The sequence below is a fragment of the Sorex fumeus genome, unplaced genomic scaffold (assembly GCF_029834395.1).
Source record: "Sorex fumeus unplaced genomic scaffold, SorFum_2.1 ptg000128l, whole genome shotgun sequence".
Lineage (NCBI taxonomy): Eukaryota > Metazoa > Chordata > Mammalia > Eulipotyphla > Soricidae > Sorex > Sorex fumeus.
Genome location: NW_026606185.1, coordinates 9,028,475 through 9,041,661, shown reverse-complemented (window position 1 = coordinate 9,041,661; position 13,187 = coordinate 9,028,475).

Genomic DNA, 13,187 nt, shown 5'->3' with positions numbered 1-13,187 from the left:
TGTACTATCTGACCTAGGGGTAGGGTAGTTGCTACCCACAATATTTGCAGGTTGGGAGTTAGACTATGGCAGATAGAGTGCAGGAGAGACTATCATTGGGGACAGGAGGAGATGGGAATGAGGGGCAGTGTGAGACTGGAATGGGGAGCCGAGTGAGACTGGCACAGGGCATGGGGAAAATGGAGTAAACAGCAACTGATCACCAACCAGCCTGGTGGCCCTGTTCCCTCCTTCATGTATCTGTTGTCGGTAGTTGCAGGCTGGGGTGGGGAAGTGACTTATGGCCATAGAAAGCATTGGCAGGCGAGTGAGACCACACCACCACTCGCACACTTATGTATTTTGTGAACTTATACAGGAAAGGATAATAAAAAGGTCTATATTTTGGTTTAGAAATTGAATCCTGAAAAAGTAGCATGTTTGCTTCGTTTAGCAATAGCACAGTGGGCAGGGCATTTGCCTTGACCTTGGCTGACCCGCCGACTGGAGTTCGATTCCTTCGACTTCGATTCCTCCGCCCCACCTCGGAGAGCCCGGCAAGCTACAGAGAGTATCTTACCCACATGGCAAAGCCTGGCAAGCTACCTGTGACATATTCGATAGGCCAAAAACAGTAACAACAAGTCTCACAATGTTACTGGACCCGCTCAAACAAATCAATGAACAATGGGAGGGCAGTGACAGGACAGTGACTTTTACAGATTGCTCAGATAGAAATTGTTCAGTACATTGCCTGAACTGAAATCAATAGAACATTTGACTGTCGAAGAATTAAATAATATGTTAAGATTTTTCTTCTTTAATTCTTGTAAATATACATAAACATCTTAAAATGTTATAGATTATTATAAACTATGTACAATATATGCAACATACATTTGAGCTATACTCATTAGTTCTACCTATTCATATGGCTGACCCAAGTTCGATTCTTCCACCCCTCTCGGAGAGCTTGGCAAGCTACTGAGAGTATCTCGCACACACAGCAAAGGTTGGCAAGCTACCCGTGACAATATTCAATATGCCAAACACAGTAACAACAAGTCTCACAATGGAGATGCTACTGGTGCCCGCTCAAGCAAATCATGAACAATGGGAGGACAGTGACAGTGACTACCTATTCATATATAAAATTTGTAGCATAAGTGCTATTTAATAGGTTCATTGCACATACACACACACGCACACACACGCACACACACACACCACACTTTTCTTCCGAAGCAAAAGAAACAGGGAACATCTTATGACATGGTTAAAATGCAGATACATTTGTGTCTTGGTCTCCAAAGCTTACTCATTCAATTACTATGGGCCAGGAATCACTTCATTTGCTTCTTCAATATGTCATGCTCATTCTCCCTATGTGAAATTGTAGAAATAGTACCTGAACAATTAATTCAGAGGATTCTTTATCATTGAGTATCTTGGATAACTGACACTGGCCCCATATAATTAAAGAACTAAAAAGAAGCAAACTCTTCTGGGAAGAAACAGTTATTCTTACCATCTTCTTCCTCTATCTTCTTTCTTTAAGACAAGGATAGGTTTAACCCTTAAAAAGAGGCCTCTGTTTACATTTGCAGATGCATTGGCGAATACCTCAGGAAAATATCCTGTGAGGAAATTTATTGCTCACTCTGACATTCTCTAGTGTACAAAATCACCAATTCTAATTGCATGTTTCTCTATTTTTATATATGTTAAATAGATTTGTTCTTCATATTTAGTGAATAAAGTCAAGTAATAATTAACATTCCTAATTTATTTAAATGTCTATGCTGTTTTATTTTTGGCTATACTATTTTTATGATAGTATCAATGTTATTGCTTTAAACTTGCAATTCCCGTTTGATTTTTTTTCTATATAAACTGCTTTTTCGGCCACTATTCCAGGATACTGAGGTGCGGCCCAGCAATGGCATCAGGGGCCTGGCTTGCTACTCTGGATCTCCATCTTGCCTGTGAAGTAGAAAAGAAGGGGAAGACTGCTATACTGCTGTGCTTGGCTTGGTTACACAGCTGCTCATGTCTTCACCTCTCTATAACTTACCATGAGTGTACAAAGACAATCTAACTCGAGATATCTAGCACACAAAAGCAAACAATAAACAAGTCCAGACTGCAAAAGCCACCATGGGAAAGTAATGCAGAACCCCACAAGGCTCAGTGAGTGAAGATAGTAATTCAGGAGATTAAAAATAAATACATAAATGATAGGCTATATAATCTCTCTGATAAAGAATTTAGAGAGGAACTGTTGAGGATGTTTAAGGAGCTTGAAGAAACAATGCAACTGACACCTCCTCACCCCATGATCTGAGAAAAGAAATAATGAGGAAACCACAAACAGAATTATCAGAGCTGAAAAACTTGGTAAGTGAAATGAAAATATTACAGGAAGGCCTCAGCAGTTGAGCAGCAGTTGCTGAGGACAGTCAGTGAGCGTCAAGATGAGGTGCAGAAAATCTCCAGACAATAACAAAAGATGAAAAGTTTCAAAATAAATGAACAAATGTAAGAGAACATTGAGATGAATTCAAGAGGAACAACAAAAGAATCATCAGGCCCCATAGAGACAGGAAGGCAATCCTGATGAAGACGCAACATCAAAGACATGCTTGCTGAGAAGCTCCCCGAGCTGGAGGCACACCCGGATCCAGAGGGCTGAAGTTTACTAACTAAAATAAATACAAATAAAAATACTCCAATGCACATCCTAATCAGAATGATAAAAGACATAGATCAAATGCTGGAAGCACCAATTGCAAAGAAGGGGATTATATACAAAGTAGTGTCTCTAACAGTTAGAGCAGACTTAGTTGAAACACTCTAGACCTGCAGACAGGAGTGGAAAATAGGGGGGAAAATAGTAATTCAATGAAACTAATGCCTCACCAAGAATACTTTTTTTTACAGTTGTAGATTTACAATTTTTTGTGCTTGGGTTTGATTATACAATAATCAGATACCCATCCCTCCACCAGTGCCCATTTTCCACCACCATGGATAATATCCCCCCACCCCCATTCCCCATCCCCCCCTGCCTCTGTGGCAGGGCAATCCCCTGTGTTCTCTCTCTCCTTTTGGGTGTTGTGGTCTGCAAAAGAGGCATTGAGTGGCAAACATGTTCAGTCCATAGTCTACTTTCGACATGCATCTCCCCTCCTGGGAGGATCCTCCAAACACCCTTTATTTGGTGTTCCCTTCTCTATCTGAGCTGCCCTTTCCTCTAGAATGCCCGACTGGCCACTAAGCTATGGAGTAATCCTCCTGGTGCTGATCTCAGCTATTCTTGGGTATTAATCTCATATTTTGTTACTTTATATCCCCCAGATGAATGCAATCTTTCTATGTCTATCCCTCTCTTTCTGACTCATTTCACTTAGCATGATACTTTCCATGTTGTACCACTTGTATGTAAATTTTATGACTTCATCTTTTCTAACAGCTACATAGTACTCCATTGTGTAGATGTACCAAAGTTTCTTTAACCACTCATCTGTTCTTGGGCATTCAGGTTTCTTCCAGTTTCTGGCTATTGTAAAGAGTGCTGCAATGAACAAACAAGTGCAGATGTCACTTTGACTATACATTTTTGCCTCTCTGGGATATATTCCTAGGAGTGGTATTGCTGGGTCAAATGGGAGCTCAATTTCTATTTTTTTGAGAATCGTCCATACTGTTTTCCAGAAGGGCTGAACCAGTCGACATTCTCACCAACAGTGAAGGAGTGTCCCTTTCTCACCACATCTGCGACAGCATTGGTTGCTTTTGTTCTTTTGAATGTGGGCCAGTCTCTGAGGTGTGAGATGGTATCTCATTGTGGTTTTGATCGGCATCTCCCTGATGATTAATGATGTAGAGCATTTTCTCATGTGCTTTTTTGCCATTCGGATTTCTTCTTTGAGAAAGTTTCTGTTCATTTCATTGCCCCATTTTTGGATGAGGTTGGATGTTTTCTTCTTGTGGAGTTTAACCAGTATTTTGTATATCTTGGATATCAACCCCTTGTCAGATGTGTATTCGGCGAATATCCTTTCCCATTCTGTAGACTGTCTTTGTATTTTGGTCACTGTTTCTTTGGAGGTGCAGAAGCTTCTTAGTTTAAGATAGTCCCATTTATCTATCTCTGTTTTCACTTGCTCAGTGGCGTGGCATCTTTGAAGACACCATTAGCTTCAATGTCATGGAGGGTTTTGCCAACTTTGTCTTCAATGCACCTTATACTTTCTGGTCTGATGTTGAGGTCTTTAATCCATTTTGATCTTACTTTTGTACATGGTGTTAGCCAGAGTTCTGAGACCATTTTTTTGCATGTAGCCATCCAGTGATGCCAGCACAATTTGTTAAAGAGGCTTTCCTTACTCCACTTCACATTACTTGTACCTTTATCAAAGATTAGATGATCATATGATTGAGGGGAGATGTCAGTGTATTCAACTCTGTTCCATTGGTCTGCAGTTCTGCCTTTGTTCCAGTACCATGCTGTTTTGATTATTACTGCTTTGTAGTACAGGTTGAAGTTCGGGAGGTTGATTCCTCCCATTTTTTTCCCAAGAATTGCTTTAGCTATTCGTGGGGGCTTATTGTTCCATATACATTTCAGGAGTGTTTGCTCCATTTCTTTGAAGAATGTCATGGGTATCCTTATAGGGATTGCATTGAATTTATACAATGCCTTCGGTAGTATTGCCATTTTGACAATGTTAAGTCTCCCGACCCATGAGCAGGGGATATCTTTCCATTTCCTCATGTCCTCTTTTATTTCCTGAAGTAGCGTTTTGTAGTTTTCTTTGTACAGGTCCTTTACTTCCTTAGTTAAGCTGATTCCTATGTACTTGATTTTCTGGGGCACAGATGTGAACGGGATTGTTTTTTTCATGTTTCTTTCTTCTCTCTCACTGCTTGCATAAAGGAAAGCCATGGACTTTTGGGTATTGATTTTATAGCCTGCACCTTTACTATACCAGTCTATTGTTTCCAGGAGTTTTTTGGTGGAGGTTATTGGGTTCTCTAAGTAGAGTATATCATATCATCTGCGAATACTGAGAGCTTGATTTCTTCCTTTCCTACCTGAATGCCCTTAATATCTTTTTCCTGCCTAATCGCTATTGCAAGTACTTCCAGTACTATATTGAACAGCAGTGGAGAGAGTGGGCATCCTTGTCTCGTCCCTGATCTTAGAGGGAAGGCTCTCAGTTTTTCCCCATTGAAGATGATGCTTGCTGTAGGCTTGTGGTAGATGGCTTTAATTATGTTGAGGAAGGTCCCCTCTATACCCATTTTGGCTAGGGTTTTCACCATAAAGGGGTGCTGGATCTTGTCAAATGCTTTCTCTGCATCTATTGATATAATCATATGCTTTTTATCTTTTCTTTTGTTGATATGATGGATTATTTTGATTGATTTCCGAATGTTGAACCATCCTTGCATCCCTGGGATGAATCCTACTTGGTCATGGTGTATGATCTTTTTGATGAGTAGTTGGATTCTATTTGCTAGTAGTTTGTTGAGGATCTTTGCATCTGTGTTCATCAGGGATATCGGTCTGTAATTCTCTTTCTTTGTGGTATCTCTGTCTGCTTTTGGTATCAGTGTGATATTTGCTTCATAGAAACTGTTCAGAAGTGTTTTTGATATTTCAATTTTGTGGAAAAGCTTAAAGAGGATTGGGAGTAAGTCCTCTTTAAAGATTTGGAAGAATTCACTAGTGAATCCATCCGGGCCAGGACTTTTGTGCTTGGGGAGACTTTTTATTACCATTTCAATTTCCTTGATGGTGATAGGTCTGTTCAGGTATTCCAGGTCTTCTTGGTTCATCCTTGGGAGTCTGTAGGAGTCTAGGAATTTATCCATTTCCTCGAGGTTTTGATGTTCCGTGGCATAAAGTTTCTCAAAGTATTCCCTGAGGATCCTTTGAATTTCTGTAGTTTCTGTTGTAATGACCCCCTTTTCATTTCTGATTCGGTTTATTAGGGTTTTCTCTCTCCCTTTCTTTGTGAGTTTTGCTAGAGGCTTATCAATCTTGTTAATTTTCTCGAAGAATCAGCTCTTGGTTTCATTGATCTTTCGGATTGTTTTTTGGGTTTCCATCTCGTTAATCTCTGCTCTGAGTTTTATTATTTCCTTTCTCCTGTTCGGGTTGTGCTCCTTTTTTTTGGTCCTTCTCCGTGCTCTTAAGCTGTGAGGTTAGGTTACTTATGTGTGCTTGCTCCTCCTTCCTGAGGAATGCTTGTAGAGCTATAAACTTTCCTCTTAAGACAGTTTTTGCTGTGTCCCATAAGTTTTGGTGGTAACTCGTTTTCTCATTTTCATTCGTTTCTAGGAATCTTTTGATTTCCTCTTTGATTTCCTGTCTAAGCCACTCGTTGTTCAATAGAGCACTGTTTTATTTCCAGGTGTTTGATTTAGTTTTCTGTTTTTGTGTGTGATTTACTTCTAATTTCAGCGCATTATGGTCTGAGAAGATTGTTGATACAATCTCTATCTTCTTAATTTTATGGAGGCATGTTTTGTGGCTCAGCATGTGGTCTATCTTGGAGAATGTTCCATGTACACTTGAGAAGAATGTGTATTCAGCTTTTTGTGGATGAAGTGTCCTGAATATATCTACTAAGTCCCTTTCTTCCATTGTTTCCCTCAGATGAAGTATGTCCTTGCTAAGCTTGAGTCTGGTAGATCTATCAAGAGGTGACAAAGTGGTGTTGAAGTCTCCCACTAGTATTGTGTTGCTATTGATGTATTTTTCCAAATCTATGAGTAGTTGTTTTAAGTACTTTGCTGGTCTCTCATTAGGTGCATATACATTTATTATTGTAAGTTCTTCCTGTTGTACAGATCCTTTGATCAATAAGAAATGGCCTTCACTGTCTCTTATGACCTTCCTCACTCTGAAATCGATGTAGTCTGATATTAGGATGGCTACCCCAGCTTTTTTATGGGAGCTGTTTGCCTGTAGGTTTGTTTTCCAGCCTTTGACTCTGAGTCTGTGTTTGCTTTGACTATTGAGATGTGTTTCTTGCAGGTAGCAGAATGTTGGGTTCAATTTTCTAATCCATCCTGCCACTCTATGTCTTTTAATTGGTACGTTTAGCCCATTGACATTGAGAGAGATTATTGTTATGGGATTTTGTCCCATTGTTCTGTTAAAATTTGGTGTATTTGAGGGGCCTTTCTTGCCTTAAAGTAGCCCATTTAGTTGTTCTTGTAACCACGGTTTTGAGTCTATGAAGTTCCTTAGCTGTTGTTTGTCTGTGAAACTGTGTGTTGTTCCTTCTATTATGAATGAGAGTCTCGCTGGGTAAAGTATTTTTGGGGAAGCATTTATTTCGTTGAGTTTTTTCACTATGTCCCACCACTCTTTTCGTGCCATGAGGGTTTCATCAGAAAAATCAGCTGTGAATTTTAAGGATGCCCCTTTGTAAGAGATTTCTTTCTTCGATCTTGCTGCTTTCAGAATTTTGTCTCTGTCTAAGGTTTTGGTCATTTTGATCAGAATGTTTCTTGGGGTATTTTTATTCGGATTTCTTCTAGCTGGTACCCTTCGGGCCTCCTGAATGTGGTCACAAGTTTTCTTCAGCTCTGGAAACGTTGTAGCAATGATGTCTTTGATAGTTTCTTCTTCATCGAGGTTTTCTTCCTGTCCCTCTGGGACTCCAATAATTCTTATGTTACCCCTCTTGGCTTCATCACGATCTTCTCTTGCCATCTGTTCCCGAATTGTGAGTCTCTTTTCCATTTTCTGCTCTTTTCTGGAGAGTCTCTGAACTTCGTCTTCGAGCTCACTGATTCTGTTCTCAGCAGCTGTTACTCTGCTGCTGAGGCCTTCCACTGAGATTCTCAATTCGCCTACGAGATTTTTTCAGATCTGACATTTCCGATTGCATTTTCCTCATTTCTGCCTTCAAATCCTCTTGTCTTCTATTGGCATTGCTTTCCATTGTTTCTTTTAGTTCCCTAAGCATCCTAAGTAGCTCCCTTCTGAATTCCTTGTCAGAGAGGTTATCTAAAACTACAGTACTGTTGGTGTCATCTGGGCTAGACTCTTCAATAAGAAAGTTTGGTGGGCTTTTGCGTTGCTTTACCATTGTGAGAAGTGTGCTTTAGTCCTTCACGTTCACTGTTACTATTCTGCTTGATATGCAGTGTGAGTTAAGATAGACTTATGAGTTATTGGCTACTGTGTTTCTAGTGACTGAGCTAAACTAGAGAAGTTTCCATCTAAGAAGGTAGCTTATGGTTCATATGGCATATGTAGTGGGAAAATATTTCCCGACCGCGTTTGCGGCCGCGGCCCCGGGAAGAGTCCCTGGCACTGAGGGAGGAGTTGGGAATGTCTATGGTTGGAATGAGGAGCCGTTCAGCTTGGTTGCCCAGATCTGGGCCTCCTTGCCTGTCCCGCGCTGATCAGGGGAGAAAACCGGCTTTCTAGGAGATGGAGCTAGCTGTGCATGCACAGAGAGGGTCTCAGGCCCTTGGGGGCGGGCTGTACCTGGTTGGAATAGAAGCTGTTCAGCTTGGTTGACCAGAGCTGGGCCTCCGTGCCCGTCCCGCGCAGATCAGGGGAGAAAACCGGCTTTCTAGGAGATGGAGCTAGCTGTGCATGCACAGAGAGGGTCCCAGGCCCTTGGGGGTGGGCTGTACCTGGTTGGAATAGGAGCCGTTCAGCTTGGTTGCCCAGAGCTGGGCCTCCGTGCCTGTCCCGCCAAGAATACTTTTTTTTAAAATAATTTACATCTTTTTAAAAAAATATTAATGAATTATTGTGAGGTACAGTTACAGACTTAGGAACTTTCGTGCTTAAGTTTCAGTAATACAATGATCAAGTACCCATCCCTCCACCAGTGCCCGTTCTCCATCACCAATATTCCCAGTCTCCCTCCCATCCCCACCCTTTCCTCCCCATGTCCTTGCCTCTGTGGCAGGCACAGTCCCTTTTACTCTCTCTCTCTCTCTCTCTCTCTCTCTCTCTCTCTCTCTCTCTCTCTCTCTCTCTCTTTCTCCTTTAGGGTGTTGTGTTCTGAAATGCAAGTATTGAATGGTCATCATGTTTGGTCTATAGTTAGTTTTGGCACGCATTTCCCATCCTGAGTGGGTCCTCTAAACACCCTTTACTTGGTAGTTCCTTCTCTTTCTGTGCTGCCTTTTCCCCCAGCATGTGAGGCCGGCTTCCAAGCTGTGGAGCAAACCTCCTGGTACTTATCTCTACTATTCCTCATCAAGAATACTTTAACCAGACAGACTCTCCTTTATCGTTGAAGGAACAATACATAACTTCATAGAAAAACAGCTCAGGAACTTCATAGACTCAAAGCACCTTTACAAAAAGAACTAAGGGGGCTATTTTAAGGCAAGATAAGGCCCACAAATATGCCAAATTCCTGCAGAAAACTGGCATAAAACTGCATGACAATAATCTATCAATATCAATGAACACTGAATGGCAGGATGGATTAGAAAATAGAACTCAATGTACAGCGCTTTGCAAGAAACACTTTGATTGGTGAGAGAGAGAAAAAAAACAGACTCAAAGTCAAAGGTTGGAAGACAATTCTTTAGGCAAACAAACACTTCAAAAGGCCTGAGGCCATACTAGTATTAGATGTAATATACCTTAGGCTGAAAAGGTTATAAGAACAGTGAAGGTCATTTTTTAATGATCAATAGATACATAAAGCAGGAAGAACTCACATTCCTAAATGTATATGAACCTAATGAGCAAAATACTTAAAACAACTTTGAATAGACTTGGAAAAAATATATTGAAGGTAACCCAATAGCAGTCGGAGACTGCATCATTGCTCTATCACCTCTTGATAAATTAACAAAGTTCAGTAAGGAAATACTTGTTTGAAAATAAAAATGGAAGAGAGGTGTTTAGTCTATATGTATATATGGCTTTTATTCCTTAAAGAAGCAGAGCACACATTATTCTACAATGCACAGGAGATATTTTTCAAAGCAGACCACAGACCATATAATAGACACAGAATACACATCTCAAACCTCAAAAAAATGAAGCAGTTTTATCAATTATCTACTTAGACCATGATACATTGAAAGTAACAGTTAATCATAAACAGAAATGGAGAAACAAATTAAACACCTTAAAATTAAGTAACTCACTAACCAGTGGGTAAGAGTAAAAATCAAAGATGAAATTTAAAAATTCATTGAAACAAATGAGAATGAGGGCATGACTATAAGTACTTGTGGGATGCAACAAAAGTGGTGTTAGGAGGAAAGTTCATAGCTATGCAATCATTCATTAGGAAGGAAGCACCTACATAACCTAACTGCACAACTTAAGAAATGGGAAAATAACCAACAAAGGGAGTCCAAAGTAGGCAGATAAATGAAATAATAAAACAGAGAAAAAATAAAAACTGAAATAGAAAAATCCAAAAGATTGATGAAAAATAAATAAGATCAATAAAACACTGGCAAGACTCACAAAGAAACAGAGAGCAAACATTAATAAAGGAATCAGAAATGAAAACAGGGGTATCACGACAGACACCACAAATTCAAAGGATTATCAGAGATCATTTTGAGAATATTTATGACATAAAATGAGAGAACATAGAATAAATGAATAAACTCTTGGACTTCTATAATCTCCCAATGCTGAGCCAAGATGAGTTTGACTACCTGAACCATTGAGGACATTGCAATAAAAAATTTTCCCTAAATCAAAAGTGCAGACCTAGGATTCACTAATGAATTCTATAAAAACTTTGAAGAGGACCTATTGCCAATACTTTCCTCCATGCTCTTTCAGAAAAGTGAAGAAACATAAACATACCCCAACAGTTTCTATGAAGCAAACTATAGCATAAACCAACAGAGACACCACCAAAAAAGATGATTTTAGGCCAATATCCTCAACAAATACAGATGAAAAGATTCTCAACAAAATACTAGCAAAAAGAATTCAACAATTCATCAGAAAGCACATACACCATGACCAAAAAGATCATACACCATGATCATACACCTGGGGAGCCAAAGATGAATTAACAAATGTAAGTCAATCAACATAGTACAGTATTAATAAAAGAAAACTGTAAACATATGACCAGATCAATAGGTATAGGGAAAGCATTTGACAATATCTAGCACCCATTCATGATAAAAACTCTATAAATGTAATGGGAAAGAAGGAACTATCTTCATTATAGTTAAAGCCATTTACCACAAGCCTAGAACAAACATACTCAATGAGGATAAAGAAACGCTTCCAAGATCAGGCACCAGATAAAGTTGTCCACCTTTACCACTTTAATTAAATATAGTGCTAGAAGTATTCCCTTAGAAATTAGGCAAGAAAAAGAAATCAAGAGATCCACACAGTAAAGGAAGAAGTTAAGCTATCACTATTCATAGATGATGATTCGATGTTGCATTTTGAAAATTCTAAAGACTCTACAAAATACTCCTATAAGTAATAGATTTTTATACTAAAGAGGCAGGCTACAAAATTAATACAGGAAAGCTCATGTCTTTTGTATATAGGAATAATGAAAGATAAGTAAGATTTTTTAAAAAATTTCTCTTTCAGAGTTGTGCTCATAAAATCAAGTACCTAAGAATCAGCTTAAGAAGTGAAAGACCTATATGAAGAAAACTACAAAGCAGTCCTTCAAGAATTAAAAGAGGAAAAATTGAAATGGAAACACAGCCTACCCATAGATTGGGAGAATTAATATTATTAAAATGACAATATTCCCCAAAGCACTGTACATGTACATATTCAATGCATATCCTTATAAGGATACACACATAACTTTTTTAAAGAAATAGATAAAAAATTTCCTGTCATTCATGTGGAACAAAAAAATCCCCCTGAATAGTTAAAGCAATTCTTGGGGAAAAGAAGATGGGAGGCATCACTTTCCTGAACTTCAAATTGTGCTACAAAGTGATAGATTTAAAACAGCATAGTATTGGAATAAAAACAGACCATCAGATTAATAGAACATTGTTGAAGACTCTGAAACAGACCCTCTAGTAAATGATCAGTAACCTTTGATAAAGAAGCAAAAAAATTTAAGTGGAGCAAGGAGAGCCTCTTCAACAAGTGAAGCTGGGAAAATTGTCCACTTACAATCAAAATAAAGAAATAAACTCAGGCCTCTTTCTGATGCTATGTACAAAATCCATGCAAAATTGGTTAAGGATCTCAATATCAGTCTTGAATTCACTAGGTACATAGAGAAAAACGTGGGCAGAACATTCCATGAGATTGAAGCTAAAGGCATCTCCAAGGATGAAACAATCACTGACCAAGTAAGTGGAAGCAAAGATAAGCAAATAGGACCACATTCAACTAATAAGATTCTGCTACTCAAAGGAAATGATGACCAGAATACAAAGACAGTCCATGAAATGAGAAAATTTATTTACACAAAACTCATATGATAAGGGGTTAATGTTCAAGTTATATAAGGCAATGGTAAAACTTTACAAAATAAGAAAGAAGGAAAGAAAGAAAGAGGAAAAAGGAGATAAAAAACCAGAACAAGAGATAAACATAAACTTCCTCAAGGAAGAATACAAATGGCCAAAAGGCACATGAAAAATTCTCAACATCTCTAATAATTAGGGAGATGCAAGTCAGAAAAACAATGTGATATAAGTTCAACGCCACAGAGACTAGCAAACATCAAAAAGAACTACAACAACCAGTGCTGGTACAATAAGGGGAGAATGGAACTCTCATTCACTGCTGGAGGTAAAGCCAACTAGTACAGCCCTTTTGAAAAAAAGTGGACATTACTCATAAAACTAGAAGTTGAGCTTCCATAGGATCTAGTAATAACTACTGACAATATACTCTAGAGTCCAAAAGCACACAGCAGAAAAGTTACATGTACTCCAATATTCTTTGCAGCACTATTCACAATAGCCAGAATCTGGAAACAACCCATGTGACCGAGAATAGATGAGTGGATAAAGATACAATATTACACCTACAAAGTGTAATATTGTGGAATTTTTAGAAAAAATAAAGTCATAAAATGTGCTTATACAGGGATGGGCATGAGAAGATCATGATGAGAAAAATGAGTCAGAGGGAGAGGGTCTGACAGTAATTGATCAAACTCGTATAAAATGTATGATAATAATATTCAAAGAAAGTAAAAATGAGAAAATGAGGGCCAGGAGGACTGGTCTAGGAGAGG